A 13,365-nucleotide genomic window follows, 5' to 3' on the forward strand; every position below is an offset into this window, starting at 1 on the left:
ACATTACCCTCAGTATGAGTGATGCCCTTCAATAGTTCGATTGTGTAATTTCATTTTTTTAACGCTGGTCTACACCCACTGAACTGACTTTTTGACGTACTAATGGATTAAAACCCACAGTTAAAAAAGCACCATTCTAGGACAGGGCAAAGGGAGAAAGAAAAGAGAGAAGCAGAAGGAAAATGGTAGGGATATAGGAAAGGTAGAACTGAAAAAGAAGACGAGAGAGTGCAGAAAGGTGTTTTGTGGGAGGTCACACAGGTGCCTGCCATGATGTCCCTTCCAGGGCATCTGCTCTAACATACACTACCATCCCACTCTGTGCCCTTAGGGCTATCTTTTCCATAAGACCCCAGGCTATGTGGTGGCAAGGACAAAATCTTTTTCACCCAGGAAGCCCCACAGCTCCCAGCAGAGGAGTTCTTAAATCGGGCACATCCTTAGAGAATAGGCCTTAGTCCTCAAAGGGGTCAAACAGTCAGTGATTATTTGGCACAGTCAGGATTTGCCCAGTGGGTCACAAGCATCAGTTTTTCTTCTAAAGTAAAGATAACAATATTTATTTTAGAGAGTTAGTGAGAGGATTAGTAGTATGTACATCAAGAACATATACGTGCTGGCACATCACAGAAGCTCAATAAATAGCACCTGCTAATATTATTGTTAGTAGTAATAAGAGTAAAAAAATAGTCTCCGAACAGCACTGGCCACTTAAGGTATGCTTCTGTCACTAACTTTTTGGGGAAATTTGGCTGCCAGTGTCTTCATCCTAGACAAAATGGAAATCCTCATAAACACATAAGGAAATGACCTTAGAAATAAAAACAGGAAATATGTGCATGCATAAATCAGCAAAAAAATAATTCAAGCATTCAAGCACGTAGACCTTAACAAATGTTCATCTTGGCTATAGCAGCACTTTAAGTTGGTATACATTTTTGAAAAATTAATGGAATCATTTTATTTCCCCAGTGATTATAGTCAGTGTTTTGGGGAAGACATAACACTAACAGGCTCTAGCTACTTCTAGCCTATGTGCCAAAATAAATGCAAAGAGTACTGTAGAGAAATGGATAATATAAATGGGAAAGGTGGACCAGAAAAAGTCATGATGATATGAACTCAAGAGCATTCTCTCTTCCTTCCAACAATCTTCAAAACTCACAATTTGTAAAGATAAACGTTATAGGGAATTTAGTGTTAGTGCTTAATGTTTAGAATACTGGGTTATTTCACTTTACAAAAGTTAAATGAATCTATTAATAAGCCAATTCAGTACAGAGTTTATACTAAGGTATAAACTAAAGTTTATACTTTCTTGGTAAACTCCAGACATTGACAAAATCTTAAGATCAATTATTTTGCTCTAAATTTCTCCTTTCCCTTCTTGTCCACTAGATGGCAGATTGGGACCACCCTGGATCCTCCTAATTCCTTGGCATCTGTTCCTGCACAAATTTTAAATGGTCAAACTCTATTTTTGTTTTGGTTCCTTCCAGATTTCATTCTCATCTCAAGACAAAGAAAGGTAAACTTTGTGAAAACTTTAGGACAATCTCTAGCATATAAACAGAGTTATTTTGACTGAGGAGCTGGAACTGCCTTAAAGAAGTTTCTTATTCCTTGCCTGAGGGCCTGAGCCACGAGCTTTCTCCCGTCCCTTTGGAGGAACAATGGGCAGTACCATTGTGCTAACATGAATGAAAGTCCCTGAGCTCCATCTCAGTCTTCACAGAGAGACCTTATATAAGGGGGTCACCTCCATTTTGTAAAAAACAAGATTAGGAACTTAAGTCACATTGAGGGTAGGTAATTTCGTCCAGAGGGACAGAGCTGAGTTTGAACCTGGAACCCTAGGACCTTGGCACTTGTGCTGAAACCACGGTGCTGTGGCCACCCACGTGATGCTGTTGTCTGGTGGGTATTAAACCACAGGGCTAATTCCTGCCTCATCTGCCCCACTAGCAACCTAGATGTCAAAAAAAGGAGAGTCTCAGGATTAGTCTAGGTTGTTAGGCTGACTCAGGACCTTTTGCGAAGTTTTACTCTGTGAACTGGAGTTTAAACTTGTACACTCAGACTAGTATAGCTCTGAAGTGTGTTTTTCCTTCTTGAACCAATCTAAGACAAAGAGGAATCAGAGTTACTAATAAACATCAAGAGAGAATTGGTATCTTTTTTATAAAAATAAAAAAAACTAAGAAAATCAATAATCAACATGAAGTCTCAAAATATTTGATATTTCTTTTAAAGAAAAAATAATATTTACCTGTGCATGCAATTTTTGCATGCTTCATGAAAAAGCTTATTTCGGGCTGAAAGAGAAAAATCACTCAAAATGAAGCCAATTTTAATTTATTTTAACACACACATTTAAGTAAGCTACTATTAAAGGAATAAAGCCACCACACACATAAAACACTATCTATTTAAGTGTATATAAATGTATGTTTTGATCTTTTTCTTTTCTCATATATTCAGAAAATGTTTCTGTAGTCCTGGCTTATTTGGCCCTGGCATCCTCTCCCACTTATCCACCTACCATGCTATGTTCCCTGTGTGCCTTGATTCTGGATCCATCCTAGTTGTGACAGCTAGCTCTTTAAATATGGACGTTAGCAATATCAGTGAGCCCAACATTCCCCATTCTTCCACGGGTGCACCAAGAGAATAGAAATGAGCCCAGACTATGTAAGTTGGTGGGGGAACACACATCTCCAGAACCTTATTTGTTCAGCTTTGAGAATAACACCAGGTCTCAACCTCCAGTGGCTCCCCACTGCCCACACCAGCATAAAAGCCAAACTCCTCAGCCTGATATTTGAGGCTACCTCCCTCCTTCTCATTCTCATTGCCTTCCATTCCACCCATGAACCTCTCAAACAAGGCTCCAGATCACCACTGAAAATGCTCATTTAGAAGCAGTTCAATGATTTTTCAAAGGTTAATTGGTCTACTCTTAATTATCCATGCAACTAGCACGAGTTGTTACAGTTGCTACAAGGGGCCTGCAGCCTTCACTTCCTGGCCCCATGCTCTGATGTTTGCTAAAATTGGGTCTTTGCCTTGTATCCTGCACACCATGCAGCCCCTATGAAGCTGCCTGCCACCAGAGCCCTTCTCCCTGGGCCTGAGCTTTCCCCCAGTCTCCTGAAACCTCCCAAGTCATAAGTGGTCAGGCCGCAAATGAAGTTGTCCCAAACCACAGCACCTGCCTCCCTCCTTGATTTATCATGTTACTGTGTTCCTCCCATCAGACTACACTCTACTCTTCCCTGCCCAAACCCAATCTACATCTGTGACTCCCTGTGGCACAAGGCCCCTTCCACCTGGCTGTCTCCAGAGGCCCTGTCTCCACATCCCTCAGAGGCTTCCAGTGTCCTTCTTGTCATCAGATCCTTGTATGCCTTGCCCAGAGTGTAGAGTTATGCTCAGCAATCCCAAGGGTTAAAGGTGGTATAGGAATGAACTGGAATGGTAATCTGGTATGTGTCAGAACTTCGTAAAATGCTAGACAGACATAAGGTCCTGATATTCCTGATTCTGAAACCTCCCTTTCCCGTTGCCTGATGCTTCTGAGTCTACATTCTGTCCTGGAAGTCTCATCTCCTCTCAGGGACCAGCCCAAGGCCCTGTTACTACTCACACGGTGCATCGAGGCCCCTACGAATTCCTAGAGCCCTCGCTGTTGGCATTGCTCTCAGTGACAGCTCATCAGATCCTCCTTGGTGAGTCAGACCCAGAAAACCTGATTCTGCTGTTGAAAAGTTGTATGATATTGACCCCGTTTGCCAGTCTGTAAAAGGAAGGGGCTAGACAAGGCCTCTGGGCCTTTCAGTTCTGAGATTTTATGTGTGTAGACTTTTTCCTTCTTATCTAAACTTTATGTTTTGCCTCTTTTTTTTTTTTAAGAGAGAGAGGGAGGAGGACAGGTAAGGGAGAGGGAGAGAGAGAACCTTAGGCAGGTTCCATGCCCAGTGCGGGGCCCAGTACGGAGCTCAATCTCACAACCCTGAGATCATGACCTGAGCCAAAATCAAGAGTCAGATGCTTAACTAACTGACCCAGGTGTCCCTAAACTTTATGCTTTTAATTCCCATCACAACTTAGAGCATAGTGCTAGGCACACAGAGACCCTATAAATGTATTTCTGGATTGGTAACTGAATAACAGGTTTGTCTTACTGGTATGGTAAAGTGATTTTTCACTTTTTTTTTTAAGTTTATTTTTATTTTTTCATTATTTTATTTTATTGTTTTCATCATAAGTGTAGTCTTTAATCCCATCATCTATTTCACCCATCCCCCCACCCACCTCCCCTCTGGTAACCATAGGTTTGCACTCTATAGTTAAGAGTCTGTTTCTTGGTTTGTCTCTTTTTTTTTCTTTTCTTGTTTGTTTTGTTTCTTAAATTCCACAGATGAGTGAAATCATATGGTATTTGTCTTCTTCTGACTTACTTCCCTTGGCATTATACTCTCTAGCTCTATCCATGTTGTTGCAAATGGGGAGATTTCATTCATTTTTACAGCTGAATAATATTCCATTGTATATACATATACCATGTCTTCTTTATCCATTCACCTATCATGGATACTTGGGCTGCTTCCAGGTTTGGCTATCATAAATAATGTTGCAATAAACATAGGGATGCATGTACCCTTTGAATTAGTATTTTTGAATTTATTGGATAAATACCCAGTAGTACAATTACTGGATTGTAGGGTAGTTCTATTTTTGATTTTTTGAGGAACATCCATCCCGTTTTCCAGTTTGCATTCCCACCAACAACGCACGAGGGTTCCTTTCTCTCCACATCCTTGCCAACACTTGTTTCTTGTGTTTTTGATTTTAGTCATTCTGACAGGGGTAAGGTGATATTTTGTAGTTTTGATTTGCATTTCCCTAATGAGTGATGTTAAGCATTTTTTCATGTGTCTGTTGGCCATCTGTATGTCTTCTTTAGAGAAACGTCTGTTCATGTCTTCTGCCCGCTTTTTATTGGATCTTTTGTTTTGGGGGTGTGAGTTTTATCAATTCTTTATATATTTCACTCTGGACACTCCTAATTTATATTTTCTTTCCCCATCTCATAGCAACTGGATTATTTCCTGGCAGAAATTTAGTTAGAATATTAAAGTGTAGCCAAAGGCCAGGGACCGAAACCTCCATATTCTACAAATGCAGATTCCCAGGCACCAAACCTAGAGATTCTGACTCCACAGGTCAGGTGGAAATCTGTAACAAGGCCCTCAAGTGATTCTGAAGCTATAGCCCTGAGTCACCCTTTGAGAAACATTAAGAAGTAAGGATTTTTAGGACAATGCAGAGAGTAAAAATTTGTTTCTGGTGGCAACAAGTGATGTTTTCTTTCTTTGTGGAGAAAGATTGGGGGCTGTCCTTGAGAGATGGAGCCTGGAAGGCAGAGGAGTGCCCACCACTGGTTTCTGTCTGTGGCAGGTTGAACCTCCGGCAGTGCGGGAGCTGGAACGGCCCACGCTGCTGGACTCGCACATAGCCTCCATAGCTACTCCATTCATGACCTTATTGTGCCAACACGAGGGTGGCCAAGGGCTGAGACTGGCTGAGGATAACTGGAAGAGTCATGCTGTTTGATTAGTTGATTAATGCCTGTTCTATGGGAGATGCTTTCTGCTGGGCATTAACATAGGTTACAAAGATGTTCACACTCCATGCCCACTATCTTGGTCCACTAGTCACATGCCTCTTTCCCACATACCTTCATCCCCAATCTTCCAATGTTTTCTTTTCATGTCCCTGACCAGCTGACCAAGCTATTCACCATTGCCCACAAGCCTCTGTGCATCCTTGCCTTGGGCCATTACTCTTTTTTCACAAAGATGACTTGATGTACTGCCTGATCCTATCCTTAGGAGGATACTCTTCACTGCAATCCCTGAGGGTCCCCTAATTGAGGCTACACTACAGTAACTGTTCATTTTTGTCTCGCACCTACATACCAACTGACCTGTCCCTGAACCAAACAGCCTTTTTCCTCCTGTCAGTTAGTTATAGGAGCCCTCCATGTCATCTGTGGAGGGCTGACTCCAGGATGGCTCCATGATCCCTACCTCCAGGTGTTCACTGTCTTGGGTAATCCCCTTCCCTTCAGTGTAGGCATGTCCTGTGACTTGCTTCTATCAGTGGAGTATGGCAAAGATGATGGGGTGCACATGAGAAGGTGTACTTGATACACTATATAAGATTGTAACACCCATCTTGCAAGGACACTCCCTGTGCCTGTTTGCTGTGAAGAAGCAAGTGGCCATGTTACAAGCTACCACGTGGAAAGGGACATGTGACAAGGAGCTGAAGGGGGTCTCTGGCTAACAGCCAACAAGAAGCTAAACCCCTCAGTGTGACAGCCTGCAAGGAAGTGGCTTCTGATAATTATCACATGAGGCTGGAAGTGAATCTCTCCCCAGTTGATGCCCAGATAATATCACAGCCTTGATTACAATGCTCAGATAGTATCAATGCCTTGATTACAGCTTTGTGAAAACCCAAGGAAAAGGACCCATCTAAGTTATGCCCCAAGTGCTGACCCACAAAAACTGAAATAATAAATATGTGTTGTTTTAAGCTGCTAAATTTGTAGTAATATTGTTATGCAGCAGTAGAAAACTAATACAAAGCCAGAAATGTCAGCTGAGAGAGGCACTGGTACAGAATGGTAGGCGACATGGGAGCTTGGGCCACTTGCTCATGCAGGTCCCTGTGCATTGCTGTTCCCAGGGTTACCACTTCCATTTTGTGATGGAATGCTGCTGGTTCCTCCCAACCTTGGTGAATTTGACAGAACCCAGCTCCTGGTGGGTAATGCTGGACATCTGGTCACTTAATGTCCCCTAGTTCGATGCTTAATCTATTCACCAGGGCTCAGTAGCACATGGGGATCTCTTTTCCAAATGATTCTCTGCTGCAGATGGCATAGATCTGCATCAAGACCCCAGGGCTTTATGTTGTGCTGCTACTCTTTTCCACATGGCATCTTTTCTCACCACAGATAACTCTAATACCAGAGAGTCTACCTGGTTGTACTGCCCACTGATTGCACTGCCCAAGTAGCAGTGATGCTTGCACGTCAGCCTGGATCTGCTGGCAGTTTTCCTTGTCACTAAGTAGTAAGTGAGAGCAGTACCTAAATATGGAATATGCTGCCTCCAGAAACCAAAAGGACTGCCAGGCATTGTGCTTTCTTCTTAGTTGTGTGAGATAATAATTTGTCCTAATTTGGTGAGAATGGGAGAATACGTCCCAGCTTACACCAAACCACTGGATCCCTAAGAACTTCCCTGATGTGATGGTCCCCTGAATCACCATTTAGCCTCTTTCCTGTCCTCTGGCTTGCATGGTCTTACCCAGTCCTCCAGTATATTTGCCACTTCTTGCTCACCTGATCATTAATATAATACATGAATGTGTTTTTTTGCAGAATGTCCAGATGGTCCAGGTCCTTAAGACTATATTCTAGGAAAGGGCAGATTTAACATAGCTCAAAGGCAACATTGTGAATGTATACTTGTCCTGTCCCATGTGAATGTGAACTACACTGATCATCCTTCCTAATGAGGATTGAAAAGAATACATTTATGAGATTGATGGCCGTATACTCTGTGTCCAAAGCCATTTTAATGTGATCTAGCAAAGATACCATATCTGGCTCATAGCTGCAGTTGGGAGGCTACTACTTGGTTGAGTTCATGGTAACCCACTGTTATCCTCCAGGATACACTTAGTGTTTGTAGGGGACATACTGTGTTAATGGAATGGGCCTATGATGAGGACCAGCATTCCTGCCTACTTCAGCTGTTTCAGGGTAGCACTAATATCTGCCATATCCCTTCATATGGTATTGTTTTTGATTTACTGTCTTGGCTGGGAAGGGTAGAATGGTTTCAGGTGGATTCAACTTGGCATTCTCCACTATGATAGCCCTTATCCCACAGGCCAAGGAACCAATGTGGGTTCTGCCAATACCTAAGCATGCCCATTCCATTATTCCTTTGGGAACGAGGGAAATTACCAGCAGATGAGCGTGTGGAGTAGGTGAACCTACCATGAGCCAGACCTGAGTCAGAACTCCATTTATCCTATCCTTTATCCACCCCACTCCCAAGAGGGGAGTTACGAAGATGCTTTGGGCCCCTAGATATCTCAACTCAGACCATGTATCCAACTCAGACCATGTATCCTTGAAAGGTTTTGTATTCCTCTTCCTTCAGTGTATAGTTATATGAGTAAAAGTCTTTGGAGAAGGACTAAGGAAAACATTACCTCTTTTTTTTTTTGCCATGGTGTTTGCAGGGTTCTTTTTTGTGAGCTTCTCTGTCAGTCAATGGGATTTGGGTTGGAAACCAGTTCAGGTCTGGAAACAGAGAGTGATCAAGACTTTTTATTGTCGTGGCAGGTCAGCCTCCTGATCATCCATCTTGGATTTATTTTGGTTCTGTAGATTGAGCAATACTGTCATTTGCTGTTCATCTATCATGTCTCTCAGGATGCTATGCTGTATTAATCACCTCCCTAGCTCTCTGTAAGTCAGACCTCTCTGACTGCCTCTGACATTGCCATTCATGATAACAATTATACCTGGCTTACTTTTGAGAGTTAAGTATTGCCGTCTGGCTTCTGTTTTGGAATTCTGTTGTCCCCATCAAAAAACCCTGCTCCATCCTAACATCTCCTACCAGTGGCCTTGGCCTATGGAGGGCAGCCCTCCACTGCTTCTTAACAATACTGGAGCCCCCCTCATTAGCACATCCCTTGTCACTTTGGACAAGAACACCGTATCCTAAGAACAGAGGAGGCTAGTAGCTTTTTGGCCTTATGTAGTATATCCCAGTCAAGTGTCTGATTTCTTCCCCCAGTGCTTGCCACTGCAGGGCATTTCTACTTAGTGTGGGTCACTGCTTTCTCCAAGTTTCCAAGGGACAACCAAATACTATCACCTGAACGCTTTGCCAGGATATTATATCCCACATCACAGGTTTTTCTCCCTTTTCCATCCAGCACAGTACCATATATGCTCTCCTACTTGTCAGTCAGTTTGTGTTAACCAGTCCTGCAGCTCCTTCAGCATGTAGTCCTTTTCTACCACTAGCCAGCCCAGCGTTTCTTCGTCCTCACTATAGCTCTGGTGGTCGGGAGTGGAGAGTGGGGTACACCGTTGAGGGGTAAGGAGATATATGTGTTGTGTTAGAAGGCAGAAACCTCTGCATCATCAAGCTTATACAGATATCCACAAGAGAAAAGCATCAGCCTTTAACAGGGAAGAATGGGCTACTTCTGTTATCAACAGCATTTAAAGAAGTATGGAAATTTAAGATTTTCAAATGCATCAACCCAGATGACCCTATTTCAAGTCTCAGCATCCCATTTTTTTTCCAATGAGGACCTTGACCTTGGTGTCATAAGCTTTGTTAAAAGAGAAATGAATAAACATGTAAAATTAACAATGAATATCATGTTAAGATTATACCAAACAAAATTTATAGCCATTCATTTGGAGAAGACCCAGCTCACCCTTATGGGCTAGGGGAAAGGCGTGCAGCAAAGGCAGCATTTATTAGTATTTTTTAAGATTTTATTTATTTATTTGACAGAGAGAGAGAGCACAAGCAGGGGGGGGGGGCGACAGGCAGAGGGAGAGGGAGAAGTAGGCTCCCCGCTGAGCAAGAAGCCCCATGCAGGGGCTCCATCCCAGGACCCCGGGATCATGACCAGAGCGAAGACAGACGCCCCAGCAAAGGTAGCATTTAAAAAGGGTCAGATTTCAGTTAGATTTAAGAAAATTTCAGAACTAAGATAAGAAATGGGTAAAGATAAAAAGGGAGTCCTCAGACTTGCCTGGAGCCCACAGGGCATGTATCATGGTGGGGTTAAACATTATTATCAGTCTTTTAATTTGTCTTGAGTGGTCTGCACCACCAGATTTCTGGGCAGAGCTCTGGAATATGACTATTATCCGCATGCCGAGGTGCTCCCTCTCACCAACGGCCAGTTAGTAATAGAGGTATAAGCCATATGCGTTCAAAAGGGCAAAGACATCGTCTTTAGACATCTCTAGCTTTAAAGCACAGTTTGCCATGCGACGACGAAGCTGGAGGAAGAGGACAGGATAATCAGGGTGCCCTCTTCTGGCGAGGGGCCGACTCCACCCTCTCCATTCCCCATCTTTCTTTGGGGTGAAGCAGGTTTTTAGCCGAACTGTGTCGCCGCAGAAAAGTCTGTGAGACGCCCCAGGGCCACCAATGACGTCCACAGTACGGTACAGGGTCTGCACACTCGTGCCTAAAAAGAGAGCCAGCCTCCTGAAGCCCTCCGGGGACAGCGGGTACAGAAGAAGACCACGCCCCTCCCCACGTATGGAAGCAGCCGCAGACCCCTCCCCGCCCACGTTCGCTGAGCATGCCGGGTCCATCGCCCCAGCCGCTCCTCCGCGTCTGTCCCGCTCAATCTTCCTTGTCCCGCGGCCTCCAGTCGGAGGAATGCACGACAATAGGTGGAACTCTATTTACACCTCCTTAGTCATTCTCGTTCCAGTCGGGGTGTCCCTAAAGCCCGTCTCACCTGTGCAAATAAAACGGCGCACGAGTTAGCGGCTCCGTGGACCAGGAGAGCGCGCGACAAGCCGGAAGTGACGCGCGCCGTGCCCGCGTATTCCCGCCCTGCCCTTCGCCTGCCGGTCGGTGGCGGGAACTGGGGCGACCGTGCTGACGGCGGTGAGTGTAAGTGTCACCCGGTGTGGCGGCTCGGGGCTTCCTAGGCCTGATAGTCTCACACCTGGGAACGGAGCTAGGACTTTGCGATCATCTCGCCCTTTCCCTATCCCGGAAGCCCCGGGGACGAGCCGGTGGCGTCCACCCTCCGGAGACGAGAGGCTGAAAGGCCCAGGCAGTGCCCGGGAGTACGGGGAGCTGGGGATAACAGGTGACCAGCCCGAGAAATTGTGAGGGTAGCCTTTGTTTTCCTCAGCTCCTGCGCCCTTAATGCCCCTGCTATGTCTTCCCCTTCCGCACTGGTTCGCGCAGTGGTAGCTCCGTACAGCATCTTTCAGAGCCCTGCTTTGAGCTGTAGTACTGTTTAGTAATTACTGCATCTGGCAGGGATGGAGTAATCCAGTAACGTTAAAAAGCTTGGCTGTTTACAGTTATTAGCAATTTATTTACTGAGTATCCAAATGCCAAGCACAGAAGTACGTGTACACAGAAGTATGATTTTTCTCTGGGTTCTTTTTTTTTTAAATTAAAGTGAGGTCTAATTGACATACAGTATTAGTTTCAGGTGTACAACAGTGATTAGACGTTTGTGAAATTATTGAGTATATACCCTATGCTGTACATTACATCCCATGACTTATTTATTTTATAACTGGAAGTTTGTACTTCTTAACCCCCTTCCTCCTTTTTGCCTCCTCCCTTCTGACAAGCACTAGTCTGTTCCATGTATCTATGAGTCTGGGTTTTTGTTTGCTTTGTTTTTTAGATTCCACATGTAAGTGAAATCATGCAGTGTTTGTCTTTCTGACTTGCCTATATTAGTATAATACTTGCAAGGTCCATCCATGTTGCCACAAGTGGCAAGATTTTATTCTTTTTTATGGCTGAGTAACATTACATGTGTGTATCACATCTTTATCCATTCATCCACTGATGAACACTTAGGTTGTTTCCATAACTTGGCTGTTGTAAACAGTGCTGCATTGAACATAGGGGTGCATATATCTTTTTGAATTAGTGACTTTAGGTTGTTGGTTTGTTTTTTTTTTTCCAGATAGATACCCAATACTGGAATTGCTGGACCATAGAGTAGCTCTATTTTTAGTATTTTGAGGAAACTCCATTTTGAGGAAACTGTTTATCATACTGTCTGCATCAGTTTACATTCCCACCAACAGAGCATGTGGGCTTTCACAATTCTTTTATTTAACTTTTATTTATTTATTCTTTTATTAACTGCCTTACTGAATAGGCCTTAACTCCTTTTATAGCAGGGGAAGTGAGTCTTATAAATGGTAATTCAGTCACCAAATATTATGGAACATCTGTCATGCACCAGTTACTGCTTTAGGCACTGGGGAAAAGCAGTGAAAAAAGTAGAATTGCCACTGATGCTGGGGATTTTCAGGCAAGCTAATGATGCTTTTCTATCCTTAAAACAGCCTTCTGCTGCCTAGAAGAAAGTTTACCTGAACGTTAATAGTCGTTACCTTCTGGGTAAGATTTTGTATGACTTTTTAAAACAACTCATACTTTTCTGCTTTGTTTTGGTTTCTTCAGATGAGCATGTTATTAGCAAAAGAGCAGTTTCCATTTTAACAACACAGTCCCCGGCCCAACCCTCCACACAAAATAGGCTCTGAAGGCAGTCATTGGCTCTACCAGTAAAACAGGCCCTTGAATGGAGCTCTAGGCCCAGGAAAAGAAATGAAAGTTCTCATTTGTGGTCCCAGCACTCCTCATTGCTAAGTCCATTCCAGGGTCTGAGCTAGAGCTAGGTCCATGACTGGAATGGAAGAGACTGTAGATGCCCATGCACAGTTTGGCCACTAATGACATCATATTTGTCAAAAAGTGAGGAACTCTTAAAATTTTTTCAGTCATAAGATTTATCTTTGATCTGTAACTCTCACTATAAATAGATTCTAAGTTCCTTAAGCACTTTGGCCTCTTTAATTGCCCCTGTAGCTCTCAGTACAGTACATTTAGGGGCTGCTAGGTCGTGAGGTGATGTCCTTTATTTAGTAAGTAATTATTGGAGTATTTTGCACAAGGTTAAGTGTGCTAGGTGTGCTTTCCCACTTTCTCGTAATGATTTCAAAAGAACTTTCCTGTTTTGCATCTGGTCAGGGTGAAGTAACGATGCAGGCTTTTCTAAAAGGCACATCTGTCAGTACTAAACCGTCACTGAAGGATCGAGGAGTAGCTGCCACAGCTGGAAGCAGTGGAGAGAACAAGAAAACCAAACCTGTTCCATGGGTGGAAAAATAGTAAGAATGCTTATATTTTTCTTGACGTAGTTAATAAATTACTTCTCTAACCAGTTTTAGTCACTTTTTTGTTGTTGTTGTTACTTAAGAGGGGGATGATTTGCTTTGTTTAGATGTCCTTGAAAATTGCCCAAATATGTAAGTCCTAGAACTTTGCAACCGAAGGTACCTTCAGATGATCTAGTTTAATTGCTTTGTAGATGAACTAAGGTCTTTCCTATAACTCAGGTCTATGGTTTTAGGGATTGAGATACAGCAAGAGAAAACAATTTCTAGAATGTGGCCATAAGCTCTTGGTCAGGAGTTCTACATAAATCCAAATAATCTGTTCCCGAAACTTTCATTACAGATAG

General features: G+C 43.3%; 2 long non-coding RNA genes across 2 annotated transcripts; one reads left to right on the forward strand and one right to left on the reverse strand.

Annotated features, from left to right (window-relative positions):
* Window positions 1-395: 395 nt before the first annotated feature.
* Window positions 396-10,696, reverse strand: LOC145718470 (uncharacterized). The gene is made up of 2 exons (XR_014141831.1): window positions 10,594-10,696; window positions 396-10,314 (listed from the first exon to the last, which is right to left on the reverse strand). It is a non-coding gene; the product is annotated as an uncharacterized LOC145718470 (long non-coding RNA).
* LOC145718468 (uncharacterized) lies at window positions 10,678-13,032 on the forward strand. The gene is made up of 3 exons (XR_014141830.1): window positions 10,678-10,751; window positions 12,185-12,239; window positions 12,873-13,032. It is a non-coding gene; the product is annotated as an uncharacterized LOC145718468 (long non-coding RNA).
* Window positions 13,033-13,365: the final 333 nt, after the last annotated feature.

This window comes from Leptonychotes weddellii, unplaced genomic scaffold (assembly GCF_054177405.1).
Source record: "Leptonychotes weddellii isolate Sample4059 unplaced genomic scaffold, ASM5417740v2 HiC_scaffold_1618, whole genome shotgun sequence".
In the NCBI taxonomy this organism is placed as follows: Eukaryota; Metazoa; Chordata; class Mammalia; order Carnivora; family Phocidae; genus Leptonychotes; species Leptonychotes weddellii.